Source organism: Corapipo altera, unplaced genomic scaffold, assembly GCF_003945725.1.
Source record: "Corapipo altera isolate COAL_440 unplaced genomic scaffold, ASM394572v1 0, whole genome shotgun sequence".
NCBI classification, from domain to species: Eukaryota; Metazoa; Chordata; class Aves; order Passeriformes; family Pipridae; genus Corapipo; species Corapipo altera.
Window position 1 is genome coordinate 83,962,665 of NW_020884872.1, and position 14,351 is coordinate 83,977,015.

At 40.7% G+C, this 14,351-nt stretch overlaps 1 long non-coding RNA gene across 1 annotated transcript; it reads left to right on the forward strand.

The window, feature by feature from the left end:
• Positions 1–4,772: 4,772 nt before the first annotated feature.
• LOC113953725 lies at positions 4,773–9,722 on the forward strand. The gene is made up of 3 exons (XR_003529998.1): positions 4,773–5,507; positions 7,863–8,064; positions 9,502–9,722. It is a non-coding gene; the product is annotated as an uncharacterized LOC113953725 (long non-coding RNA).
• The last annotated feature ends 4,629 nt before the right edge of the window (positions 9,723–14,351 follow it).

Genomic DNA, 14,351 nt, shown 5'->3' on the forward strand with positions numbered 1-14,351 from the left:
CATTTTCATATAGCCCATTTGTGACATTATCAGATATGTTCACATTTCTGAGGCCAAAATAAAAGGTGGCTTTGTGTTAATTATTTAGAAGACACTAAAAATCATAAAAGGAGCCCTGATTTTAGATAAAGTGAGTGCATGCAGGTGGTTACACAAGACAGTATTCAGGCAGGGTTTGTGGTTTCTTAGCTCACCAGTTTTATCTACAGAGCAGCAAAGAGAACGTGGACTGTGTTAGCAATCTTCTCCCCTGTTGCAGACACTTGTAGGCCATGGCTGTAAGCTGGAACCTGGGCTGGATGCAGCTGTGAGAGGACTGAGGGAATGGCAGAACCTATAACACTAATGGGCACAGAGAGGGTGTCCCTTGGCCTTCTATCTCCCCAGCTCCCCACCAGTCGGGTCACACCTCTGAAGTCTTCAGTGTAGCCAAATACTATGTGGTGCTGCAAAATGCACGTCAGAGATGTGGATCTCTGCTGGTTGTGACACTGGAGAGGCAGCTGTAGCTGCTGGCCCACTGTACTGCCAGCAGAGGGTGGTTTTAAGACTGTTTATGTATTGCTTTAATGTTTAAACACTGTATGGGCTGAATATTGAGCATGATGACCTTACTGCTTCCTTTGTTTCTTAATACTTCATCTTTAGTAATTGTAAGAAGAATCTAGAAAAGATTTTTCTAATTTTTTATGTTGTTTTGTTGTTTTTTTTTTCCTCTGACATCATTCTTCCAGGTAAGAATAACCAAAAATAACTAAATTTAGGAAGACAGGTTTGAAATAATGTTGGTGATGATTTAGAACTACTTTAGCCTAGGACCAAAGTACTTGAAATAAATAATTGAATAAGTTGTTGGTATTCTAGCATTTATTAGGGATTGAAACATAAGCGACTAACAGTGAATGGAAGTCATCTCACTGAACTTCAGACACCCAGCAGGTGCCTGGTCTCAGTGTGGGCTTTCCTTGCACTCTGCAGAGAGGACTGCACACATATCAAGGTTGATTTCAACACCTCATATGCTAATTCAAGAGTCTTAAGTTTACAGAACACAAGCTAGCAGAAGCCTGATCCCAAACAGCATTTGTGCCTGTATTATTATCATGTGGAATCACACTATGCGCGACAGTTAATGACTAGATAGTTAATTATGGGAGTGACTTATATAGGAATGGGCTCAATTCTTGTGCCTGTGTTGCAGGAAGGCAAATTTGTCTCTTGAGATGTCTTTTCCTTTCTGTTGACTACAGAGGGAGCAGAGGTTAGAATAGCTCAACATTAGACATCTGACCTACACATCTAGCTGAGGTGCATCTCACCCGCTGTGCCAGCAGGCTGCTGCTACTACCATTGGGTAATACTCTGCCTCGTCTTTGAAGGTCTGTACATACTTAATAGATTTTATGGATCTGATTTCACATCCAAGGGAATAAAGTGTGACAGTTAAAGCCATGTAAGTAGTAGATAGTCATTAACTTTTCTGAAATCAGCAGAATTCCCCATGGGACCAATTGCACATGTATAAGTAGTTCAGACTGTCGTTGACTGGAGACCTGTTGGGAAGCTGTACATAATAAAAGGTAGTAGTAAGTGATGATGGAAAATGCATCATGTTCTAATATATAGTGATTTATGTTCTGAATTAGATGTTCTGTTGAGAATTTTCCTACACATTTTTAAGTAGTTTTAAAAGGTTTGAAAAAAATTCAGCGATTTCTGTCCTTGATTTCCATTTATTTACCACTTGGAAACTATTTTCAAAATGGAATTCCTATCTAAAGGTCTTTAATTAAAAAAAAAAAATCTGAGTACCAGCAATCTTTTGAACTATTTTGAACTATTGCAGAAGTATAGCACAGATGAGGCCTTAGTATTTCCTAGAGTAGGTAAAATTCCTGTCTGTTTGCAGAAATAGAGCAACCTAGTGACCAACTCAAGCAAAAGATCAAAGAGGCATCTTCCCAGTGGCTACAAACTGCAGATAACATCTTGTTTTCCCTTCCACAAAACACAGGCAATACCAAACATGACTAGGATTCACATCTTCCTCATCTGCAGGGATTAAGCTTTATGAACCTGTTTCCAAAGCCACATGCAAGAAGTGTGTTTGAGGTATTTAAAGACAGAGAAATGCCTCAACAATTATTAAGGGATTAGAGGAAAAGGTTCAGGAGGATAAGAGAAGGTTATTGCAAACACAAGGGCTTATGCATGGCACCATCATACTCTGTGGCTCTTCCAGAACTTTCCAGTCTACAACAGACTGTAGAGAGCCTTTTGCAGGATTTAATGTGCCCAGTACTTGTGCTCTGCTTAAGGTTAATAACATGGAAAATCTTGTGATTCCTTGCTGTAACAACCTGTTTGTATACAGATAGGCTTTCAACTTATGGAAATGACCCATGGTTTATGAAATAGCCTCTTCCTGTTTGCAATGATGCAGTGCAATATTGAGTCATCTCTAACCTTTTACCCTTCCCTGTACAAGCTCTTTGTTGTTTGCAACCTGGCCCTTGAGATTTGGATTGATGATAGCAAACAGCAGTTTTTACTTGAACTAGTCCCAGTTTTACCAGCTTTGGATGAATTATTGCACTTTCCTAGGAAAAAGGTTTGATCCACATTACCGCTGATTTGAATTATAACAAATTGCTAAAAAATTACCTGTGTGTAGTTTGGGTTGAAATAATGAATTCTTGATTTTAGGGATTATTTGCATTTCCTATATGCACCTAACTCTCCTTCCATAGAGTAATGAGTCCAGGGGCCAAGAAGTTCTGGATGCAGATAGAAAGTACATACTGCAGTGTTCCACCAGATTATATTTCCCTGTCTTTTGGAGAGAGCCCCTAATGCCAGTGAAATCTCAGCAATATGACACCACTGGTAGAGTGAAAACATAAGATTTTTCATCAGGTTTTCACAGTTGGGTATTTTATCCTTTTTCTACAGCATATAGTAGGGGCTTAGGTAAAGCAGGCTGGATGGTCCTAATTCACAGGAGGTTAATTTAGTTTGACTCTGAAAACATAATATCTTGGCTGAAGAGCTGCATTTCTAGTGGCTGTGCAGTGTGCTGGGTGTCCTGCCAAATAGCTGGGGACTGCAGCACTATGTTGTTAATTCCTTTCTGCCAGTGAGACATTCCTGTTCATCTCTTGGACAGTGTCATAAGTTACCTATTGGTCTTACCTGTCCCTGGACACAGCTGATACGGTGTGAACTCAGGCATAGTGTGTATGTGAGTAGCCATTGTGCCTTCCTAGAACCAACTCAATTTGGCTATTATCCTATAAAGAAAGAGAAAAGAACATTGAACAAGCCAAATTACATTGGTGGGGTAAAAGATTTGAAATGCAATGACTTTAGATATTGACAACTGACAGTTGCTTCATCAAGGCACAGAATTTTTCACAGTATTTGACAAGGAAAATACAGATGCAACATGATGAATTTTCTTGTGGAACATTTTAATGGATATGCTCAGGTTTCCCAGTGGGATCTTACTTTCTTAGAGCAGAGATTAGTCACCAGTTACTTGATTTGTCTGAACTTTCTGCCAAAATCAACAAGGAAGGAATTGACAGGACGGACTTTAGAAACAAGGACATTGTGACATGTTTGAAGAGAACGCATGCTCAGAGGAGGGTCCACTTCTGTTTCAAAAAGCAGCTTCTTATCAGCAAAACAAGCTCTACTCTTTCCTGTATGTGTCTTGTCTCTGCCTTGCAGCAATGCTGAGAAGATGTTTCATCTTGTGGGAAGCCAAGGGAAAGCGATTTACTAAAGGCAGAACAACTTTGCACATGCTATTGCAACTCCAGTCATTCTATTGAATTCAGCTAAGACAAGCACTAAAACCAGCTGTGCTGTAAGGATTTGAAGTCTTTGCAGTTACTACAGGGTCTGTTCTTCTACTGAATCAACACATCCTGCAGCTTCTATGACAAAGGGAAGAAGTACATTCTGTCATCATGGCTAGGCTTTGGGAACGAAGATTTGGGAAGGGCTCTACCCATGTTTGTTGCAAGCGCGTTGGTGGCTAAAAAGGCCAATATGAAACTTTTGCCAGTTGCAAAAGGCACAGCAGAAAGACTCCTTAGGTGGTATATTCCACAAGGCACGATTCTTTCTGCATTGTCTTTTCTCTTCAAGGGTGATCCTGTTTGCTTTCTCAAAGGCATCAGCAGCGTTATAGATGGTGTCTCCAGGCCTCCCGATTGGAGGCCAGAGTAGTCCAGTTATGTGGATCAATATGGCCAAGGCTGAGATGTTGTTTCAGGGAGTCCTTGTATCTTTTCTTCGGGGCTCCTCTCTTGCGGCAGCTGGTGGCAAGTTCACCATAAAGCAAGATCTTAGGGAGGCAGTGGTCCTTCATCCTTGAGACGTGTCCTGCCCAGCACAGCTGTGTTCTCAGCAACATGGCCTCAATACTTGTGACTGCTGCTTGTTCTAGAACCGACGTATTGGTCACATAATCTGACCAGTGGATGTTTAGGATTGTACGGAGGCAGCATTGATGGAAGCGTTCTAGGAGACACAGATGGTGTCAGTAGATGACCCATGATTCAGATCCATATAAGAGAGTAGACAGCACTATGGCTCTATAAACACTGATCTTTGTACTTTTCTTCAGGTGTTTATTTCACCAAACTCTTTATGAAGCTTTCCGAAGGCACTATGTGCCTTTGCTAACCTGTTGTCTATCTCTCCGTCAATCTTACCATCCGAAGAGATGAGGCTACCTAGGTAATTAAACTGCTGTACAGCACAGGAAAATACTACCCTGCTCTGTGGTCATGGGGAAAGACATGTCAGTCTCCCAAGGCAAGTCAATAGAGCAAAACTTAAGTCATTGAAAAATGCCATTTTTTAATACACAAAAATCAAACTTTGCAACAGAGATGTGAGGCAGTGCACAGAGCAGTTGTATCTTTCAGAAATCTAACTGAACACAAATAGCCAGGAGTCCATGTACTAACTTAAAGCAGCAATTATACCACTTCTCTCTCCGTTCTTCTCCTCGCTCTTCCCTGAAACGCTACAACCAAAACTGACAGCACACCACATCTTCCCAAGCCTCAGTATTTACTCACACATAGAGGAGAACATGGGAGGCTTTTTAAAATCCCCCTGACAACTGGTACAAGAAAACTGTTAACTATTAGTGGAATGTCCTCTCATAAAATGCCAAACAGTCTTGTGTTTTTCAGGTCAAAAGCTAACAAGATGAACTGTGAGCTCTTATTACTTTTCTGTTCATCCACAGTAAAAGTATAGAGTGCTTTAAAAATGTTGAGAACATGACAGTGATTGACAAGAAAAGAAGGCATGTAAGGAGATACTGTGCTGAAGAAATTTTAATTATTTTAATTATTTTTGTAAAGCAAAATTCATACTGATAGAGGTTCTTGCATTTGCAGTGTCAGCCAGGAGCCAGGGCTGTTTTCTCAACCAAGACCCTTATACACTCTGCCTTGCACCCTTATGAAAGAACACCTAATTTGGTAAAATCCCAGAGTGACTTTAAGGAGAAAAAGCCTAACAAATTAAACAGCTGCTTGAACCACTTATGTTTTAACTTTTTCTCAGTGAAAGCATGTCTTAATTTTAGTGCGTCCAGTGCATGTGTGAAGCTGTTTCCATCATTTTTATTATTGGAGTTCATATGAGTTTTATAACAGCTGGTAGCTGATATCTCATCTGACATAAAGTAACAATGACACACAGAGAGCGGTAGTTGTAATCACATTAAGTGTGTCAATAAGAAATTAGCAAAATTTTAACTGACAGCATGAGTGAAAGTTGATCTAGACCTTGGATAGCGGGTTATGGTCTGATACTAAGGGCCCTAGTATGGATTTATTGTATCATTAAGCCATGGTCAGAGAGGAGGAGAGTGAACTGTCTTTTACAGTTTTTAAAAACGAAAGCACTCTGCCACTGCTACATTCCTCAGTGAAAGAGCCAGTGCTATTTGAAAATTACTGTTGGAGATGATTCAACCATCATCTGTCTACATGTTAAATCTTCAGAATACTCTGTGTAACTGCATAGAGATGGCAAAGAGCAACATAAAACATGTACTAACATGGAGATTTAAAGATATCACACAAGGATTTGTTTAACTGCATTTGTTGAACTGAGCGTGGGTACAGTTCTTGTCTGCTTGGATCATTTAACTGGCCAAAGACCAAAATATACACTTAATATTCCACAGCCACCTATGCCCAGTAATGACAGAGTCCTCCAGTGACATGTTAACTGTGTCAATGAAACATTAGCTAAATAGTAGCTGGGTTTTTCAGGTTATAAGAAAACTAGGCCTTCATTTCATTCCAAGATAAGCTTAAAAAAAATTACTTTTTTCATTATGTGATCTGGTTATCTGCTGTGGTAACTGTGTGACCAGATAATCTGAATCTGCTAATTTATTGATTTAACTGAAAATGGAGCCTAAATCATATAAAATATAGATCATTGCTTTGTTTTTAATCAGTCTGGTGAAATTTTAAGTAAATTAGGCAAATGTGCTTTGTGAGATTCATGCGTTTGCATTCACCCTTCTTATGCAACCCACACATGGGACACAAGATATATTTACTTCATCAGACCACAGCCTGGGTCACAGTCTGTGAGGGCATACAGCTCTGGGGTGAAATCACCAGCCTCTTGCATCTATCTCCAAAGTGACTGCCTACACCCCGTACATTACACAGGCTCTAGCATCCCCAATAAAGTGACCACAATAGATACTTATCTTCCAATACTGAGAATGTAGCTGTTTATAGATTACAAATATGCTTATGTGCTATGGATTTGCTAGCATGCCTTCATTTACCTGCATAAGTCAACACAAGACATAAAATTGCCAAACATATTCACCTCTAATGAACATCTACCTAGATACACAGCAGGTTTGAAACAGGACAAAGGAAGCAATTACAGAGCATCCAACCAACTGCTGCAGGGCAAAGCAGCTGCAGCCACAGGGCCTCCTGCAACTTGCAGGGGTAGTACCTGCTCTCTTCATGTTTACTATCTATTCTGTCCCCTGGAACATGGTGTCGCGGTCCGATAGGGAGAGGGGACAGGACACGAGGACTGGTGCAAGCAGACTTGTTTATTCAGGCGTCTGTCTGATTCTTAAAACCTCCCGCCAGGGGAAGGGGCAGAACAAAGGGTGGGCTATCAGACAGACGAGCAGGGGAGCAAATCACAATAGGGTACAGGCAAAAGGGGGAGGAGGAAGCCTGGGCATATGCAGCTGTGCACTGTGTAGTATGGATACAATGAAACCACATAATAACAGTAAAGTCCATATGAAAGTCCTGTCGATTGCTGTATGCTTTTCTCCATGCCTGGAACTGTTCCCATCCTGAATCTTGCTTCTCTACAACATGGTTTACAATAAAACATACAGGGTGTTGTTTTTGTGCCAGGGAAGATGCTGCCTCTGTCTTGAAGATGCTGCAGCCATGGCTGGACCCTTGGAAAGGGTGCAACATACTTTTCTTTGGTGCAGTTAAGCCTCATGAGTTGGGTGAAACATCTTAAAGATAGGATGGGACAGAGAGAAGCATTTGAAAGAAAGAACCTTCCCTGCAAGGAGTTAATTTAGAAACTTTCTGTTCTGCCTAACTTGAAGTGTTCTCTATAGTTGGGGGGTTTTTGGTGTTTTTTGTTTAAGTATTCCTTTACATTTAACAAAATCTGATTCCTGAAGTTAAGAGCTCTGTGTTTTGCAACAATTGTTTCGAGGGAAAACTGGAAGTAAGTCCACCTCAAAGATCTGCTGACCCAGCTGTTAATATAATTATAAATGTTTATTACCTCTGAAATGAGGATGTGCCTGCCTTTAGGTGTCTTGCAGGATTATAATGTGAATTCCTTAGTTAATTGCTGAAGACGCTGCTGTTCCCCTGCCCTATGCTTAGTGCACTGATTTGCATGCTTACAAGACAAAAGCAAATTGCAGAACATAGAGATTTGAATGTAAACCCATTGCTAAACTTTGGCCTGGAAGCATCAAGTTGTTCTTCTGATCATTCACATTTACAGAAGGTGAGTACAGAGGTAAGGAGCAATAAAAGGGCAAGACAAAGGAGAAGGACTCTAAAGCACCTCAGCAGAGCTAACCTGTTGGGCTAATTAGTTACTGTGATTTTCACCCTTTTAAATGCTTGTATCTTTGCACAATTTGCAGCATGGAGCCTTTTCTAACAGATGCAGAGCTTCAACAGAGCATATTTGCTGCTTCTCTACCTGTTCATGAGCTAGTTGCATGCATTTCGCAGTGTTTCACATAATATGGGTGAAACAAACAGATACCTTTATACTTCCTTGTACCTGTGATGGAAGCAGTGAGGGGGGAAAGGCAAAAGAAGAAGCCAGAATTTCTGCTATCAGGAAGAAAATGCAGATAGAGAGAATCTAAAAAGATTTTATTTGAGCAACCTATTAATGTGCCTGCTTGCTTCTGAGTTCTGCTGCAGCTTACCAGCTCATCAATACATATATATTCTGCTTATCTACTGTATTTACTTGGTGACTGGATAATTTAAACCTGCAAATTTATTGACTTAACTTAAATTGCAGCCTAAATCATATAAAATACAAAGGAGATATATATATATATATATATATATATATTTGGATTATCATTGGTCAGTTTTATTATGGGGCTAGATTCTCTCTCCTTTCACAGCATTGAATTTCAAAGCATTAGACACAGAAATACATGACTTTTACTCTTTGTCTATGTTGAAAATTATGTCAAGATACCCAAACATGGTATTGTCATATATAAAGCCAGCTCAAAGCAAGAACTGGCTGTGACCAGGCCAGTAACATGTCCCAATTCTATCTCACTTGGCACATCTCCAAATGATTCTCACTGTATATCCCAATATACCAGAGAACAGTTTGTTAGTTCATTATGGATTGTTTATGATCGACAATATTTACTGCATGTACATTTTGAACTAACACAGTGCTGCAAGCAGACAGGGATATTAGGCAGCTATATGTTCCTATACTATGCAGATAAACTGTAGTTGGAGCTATTTTCCTACTAGCAACTCAGGCAAATGGATTGTAAAAGCACTTGGGTATTAGCCTAGGACTTTTATGATGGTTGTGGAAAAGAACATTCTGAATACTTCTGTAATCATTCCCATTTAGGTCAGCCAGTGAGTTGTTTTACAGTAGTGTCTATGGAGTCCTCAAAAAGATTGAACTTAGTTTGGCATTTACTGAGGGAAAGGCAAGGGCTTTAGCACCACCAGTATGGTCTTCTCAAACCATCGATGAAAGAAGTACTGATTCATGAGGACCTTGGGCAGGGTCTGCAGGGGTGCCATGGCTTTATGTGGCCCTTCCCACCCACCCTCAGCCACTTCCCACCTCCTCAAAACTTTTGCAGCACAGCCAAAAGAGCTTTCCTCTTCAGTATACTGAAGTAATTACTCTGCTATAACAAAAATAGGATTTTTTTTCCAGGAACTGTAGGTAAAAGCACATGTATGCAACTGTGAAGCCTTGGATATCCTCTGGAGATGGATGCAGGCAGGGCATTCCAGCTTGGAAGTCCCCAAGAGCAGCATAACAAGTGTATAACCATTATGTCCTTCTACTTATTCTGGCCTTGTATAAGATGAAGCTGTGTGTCATATACTTAATATTAAATGGACTGAAAAGGTCACTTGGTTTCTCTTTAATTCTTTTAATCTTCTTATAAGATACCAAATAGGCTTAAGTCAAAAACTGTTCCTTAATGTAAAGGGTTGAGGGGGGTTGTTGCTCACTTGGCGTTTTGTGAGGATGACAGCTGTCCCTTAGAAAGATTGGGTTTGCCAAGCACTGATACTACTCCCCTGATCAGGTTTATGCCTCCTTGCTCAATATCCATAAAGATTTCTAGGAGACAATAACAACCATAGCAGTAGGAAGAGTCAGAATGTACTTAAACCTCCCAGCCCACACACAGTAACAGGAAAATCCTGTTTGAAGAATCAGGGAATAGCCTATTCTGGATAACAAGGGGTAATGTGCTGCAGTCCCCCCACCCTCTGTGTGGTTACTCAAGCAGCAGAGTCCAGCCCACTGAGGTTTAACATTTTTTTATATTATTTCATATAGGACAGCTGTACAGGGTGGGATAAGGAGGCAAGGGTTTCTTGAAAGTGCTTCTGCAGTTGAGGTAGCAACAATGTTGTTTCATGAACATACAAACTCAGGTCACTGCAAGAATAATTTGTTTTCTGATCCATGCCTGGGTTTTCTTGTCCACGCTGAAACCTAGAGAAGGAAGAGATATGTTTGTAGGGAGATGCATAGCACTGCAACCCACCCAGCATGGGAGTGAGAAAAGAGAGGGTGTCTGTTTTGCCTGCTACTCAGGGTCCCATGAGTGTTAATGTTGCTGGAACCACAGCTGTGTTAAGGGAGAGTTAAAACACCATCCTGAGACCAGATTTGCTCTTCTCAAGAGAAATGCTGGAAACCTTTTGCAATACAATACAGACAGAAAGATTTTTCACCACAATACTAAGCTGTTGTTGGGCTAGTAGTGTAAGCTGAACCCCAAAATTTGACACTTTCAGGCAATGAGAGGAGATTTTTAGCCAAGAATCACAATATTTCTTCCCAGAAAAATGCCCCAAGGAGCAGTAACCAAATTCAATTCACAAGCTTCCTTCTAATCTAAACTAAGAGCTAGAAAGAAAGACACCTCTTACCTTATCTACTGACTTGGGGGAAAACTACTTTACACCTCACTGCCAAACCACGCATTTTCTGATGGATAGGGTTCTTCTGATGAAAAAGAATCTGAGCTTTGCTTTTAATTAAAAACAAACAAACAAAAAACCCAAACACAAACAAAAAACCCAAACACAAACAAAACAACCACAAACACAAACAAACAAACAAAAAAAGAAAAACCCAAAACAAATGTATATTTCTTAAAATATCTTGTATATTTTTTCCAATATTTAAATTTCTTTGTGATGTTTTTATTCCCCATGATAGGTAACAAAGACATTAGCAATTGGCAACATCAATTTATCTGAAAAAAATCTTATCAAACCAATAGAAATCATTGTACGGGTAAGCAGATTCTTGGAGAGGAAAAAAGCACTGAAAATGTCTACTTCAGTAGGGCTTTTGTCTCACATAACAGTCCCATAAGCCAAGCAGCTGCAACTTTTACAGGGGTGCAAAACTGGTTGTGTAACTCTCCTCAGAAAATATTTATCAGTGATTCAGTATCAGAACAGAGCGATGTGCACCTGCAGGCACCCATCTCAGGTCTGCTTCCATGAAGACATCAGGGAACTGCTCTTCTTCAGAGCTTGGTGTTTACATTCCCTTTTCCCCCCCCCCAATTGATTTTTACAGTGGTAGTGCAAAGATCAGATGCTTCTCTGTAAGTCAGGTCTGCATGCACTGTGAGCATGCAGTACTGCAGGCTATAAATTCATTATGTAAATCGATTCCAGCATTTCTAGTGGATTCATTTAAGGTGTGTTACTCTAATATCATCAGTAAGAAGTAGGATTTAAAGGGTTTGGTCTTTGTAACTAACAAAATAAAGGCCAGTCATCTTCAGTTCCTTCAATTTGGAGCAGATAAAAGGTTATTTGTAAGCATTTGGAAAACAACAAGGAAATGAGTAGCAGCTACCATGAATGCATCAGGTAGAAATTATATCTGGTAGAAATCGCAATCAAATTTCTTTCTATGATAGGCTAACAAGACTCATAAGCAAAAAGCTGTAGATATAATTAGATATGTGGACTAAAGTGTAATTTTTGTCTTGTGGTGCATTTTCATAAACAAACTAGCTAAAACCCTTACAGGGTCAGCGCAAATCTGGTTTCATATATTTTCACCACAGAAAGGTGGCTACATGTTTTTGTCCTAGTTTTTTTCAAAGTTTTTCTAACAATGCACATGGTGAAATAGAAAATACATGTGTGAAATTTGCTGATAGTGCAAAACTGGGAAGATTGCGGTTATAATGGAGGATGGGATTAAAATTCAAAATAAACTTGACAAGCAGAGCAACATTTTGAGGACTGAAATGCAATGGAGAGCAGCACAAAGTTGTGAATGATTGGGCACACAAATACCAGCTGAGAAAGAGCTGGTGAGCAGTTGGTTTTCCCAAAAGGATCAGAACACACCTTCCACCACCTGTCATGCTTTGCAACTGTTGCCTGTGGCAGAAATATCAGTTGCATGGATACGCCTGGATTAGGTCTTTACTCTGATATGGATCCATTTGCTGTCATTATTTGGAGCGGAAACCACAACCAGAAGTCTAGAGCTTTCCAGTTTCTTTATAGTTTATTCCACAGAACTGGCAGGCTAGAAGTATTTCTAAAAAGGGACCTAGGAAAAGTAGATACATTCTCCCACACCAACTTCAAAACATTTAGTAAGTGGATGCAATGCACAGGAGCATCAAAAACTCCAGAATGTCCTGCAGCCACAAACAGCTGTGATGAGAAAAGGAAAGGCAGGAGGGGCTGTTAATTCAGGTGGCAGCTCCCAGCACAATGATCTGGCATCTACAATCTCCAACACATGCAGGTGACCACTAAAGAAAGACACATGACATGTTGCTGCGGTTCAGCCCCAGAAGGCAACTAAGCCCCACGCAGCCACAGCCGCTCTCTTACGTTCCTACCCCAGTGGTAATCTGGAGGGTAAAAGTGAGAAAACTCGTGGGTTGGAATACAGACAGTTTAACAGGTAAAGTAAAAGCTGTGCATGCAACCAAATAGAAACAAGGAATTCATTTCCCAGTTCCCATGAGCAGGCAGGTGTTCAGCCATTCCCAGGAGAGCAGGGCTCTATCACGCGTAATGGCGACTTGGGAAGACAAATGCCGTCACTCCAAACATCCCCTCCTTCCTTCCTTCTTCTCCCAGCTCCATATGCTGAGCATGACACCATATGGTCTGGAATATCCCTTGGGACAGTTGGAGTCAGGTGTCCTGGCTGTGCCCCCTCCCTGTGCACCCCCAGCCCACTTGCTGGTGGGGTGAGGTGAGAAGCAGGAAAGGCCTTGACTCTGTAAGCACTACTCAGCAGTAAGGAAACAATGCCTGTGTTACCAGCACTGTTTCCAGTACAAATCCAAAACACAGTCCCATACCAGCCACTGTGAAGAAAATTAACTCTACCCCTGCCCAAACCAGCACACATGTAAGTGCTAAAGGACGTTTTATCAGGCCACACTGTAACAGAAAGAAAAGGTCAGTCCATGACTGAGGCTAGGCTAGCCGCAGTCACATTAAACACTAATACAACCTAAATATTATTTAATTGCATGGAAATTAGTCACAAAATTCTTGGGCAGTTCGCTTGCTAAAGGCGAATGAGACCTTGGCTCATCCAAACACTGCTGCAGACTCCCATCTTCCAATATTAATTGACATTTATCCCACACTTATTGACATCCATCCTATTTTTGTTGATATTCATCCTATATTCATTGAAAATAATTGTGAAAGGGGATGTTGTTGCAGAAGGAAGACTTGAACTCCCAGAACTGAACAGCAGAAGCATAGCTGAGAAGGAGACAGATTAAATACCGGATGGATGGATAGTTTGCATAGGTGGGAAAAGTCAAGAGTGAGAAGGGTGTACAACTTTCATGGAGGGAATCCTCTTGAATTTGTATGTAGAAGTATTATAGTAGTCACGTCAAGTTTTAATGAGCAGTTCCAGCACCCTGCATAAACAGAGCCTAAACGCTGTAGGTCCTTCACTGTTATGGTTACCCAGTGGCATCTGTGCCAATGGCTGTCCGTGGGTAGGGACAGCCAGACAAATCTGAAACACCAGGGAATCCTTTCCAGGTTAATTCTGTGGTGTTACGTGACTGTGTGCTTTATCAGTAAGAAAGCCAGCTGCCTCTTTGGCTGCTGTACTGCACTGAGGGATAACTGGGGGAGTGTGATGTGATGTGATAGGAGGAGGTTTAGTTAAATGAAGAGTCTTTTCCATTATCTCTCTGAAAAACAGTTGACAGTCTTGCTGGTGTTGCCCTTCTCAAAAAAAAAAAAAATAGGCTCTGAAGCAAAATGTTTCCAAAATATAATATACTTTCTAACATGCCTTTAACTCTCTAGATATTAGTTCTAACTAATCACAGCTGCTTTCCTTTGAGCTGCCAGCTTGCTTGTAGGGAAGGCACAGAGAGCTGGCCAGTAAAAATGTGAATTATTTATGTTCCTGCTGAAAGCATGAGTCTTGTCACTAGAGCCTTGCTTGATTGAATGGATCTGTAGAGACAGTTTCTGTAGCAACCCAGAACCTTGCCCAGCAAAATGTCATCC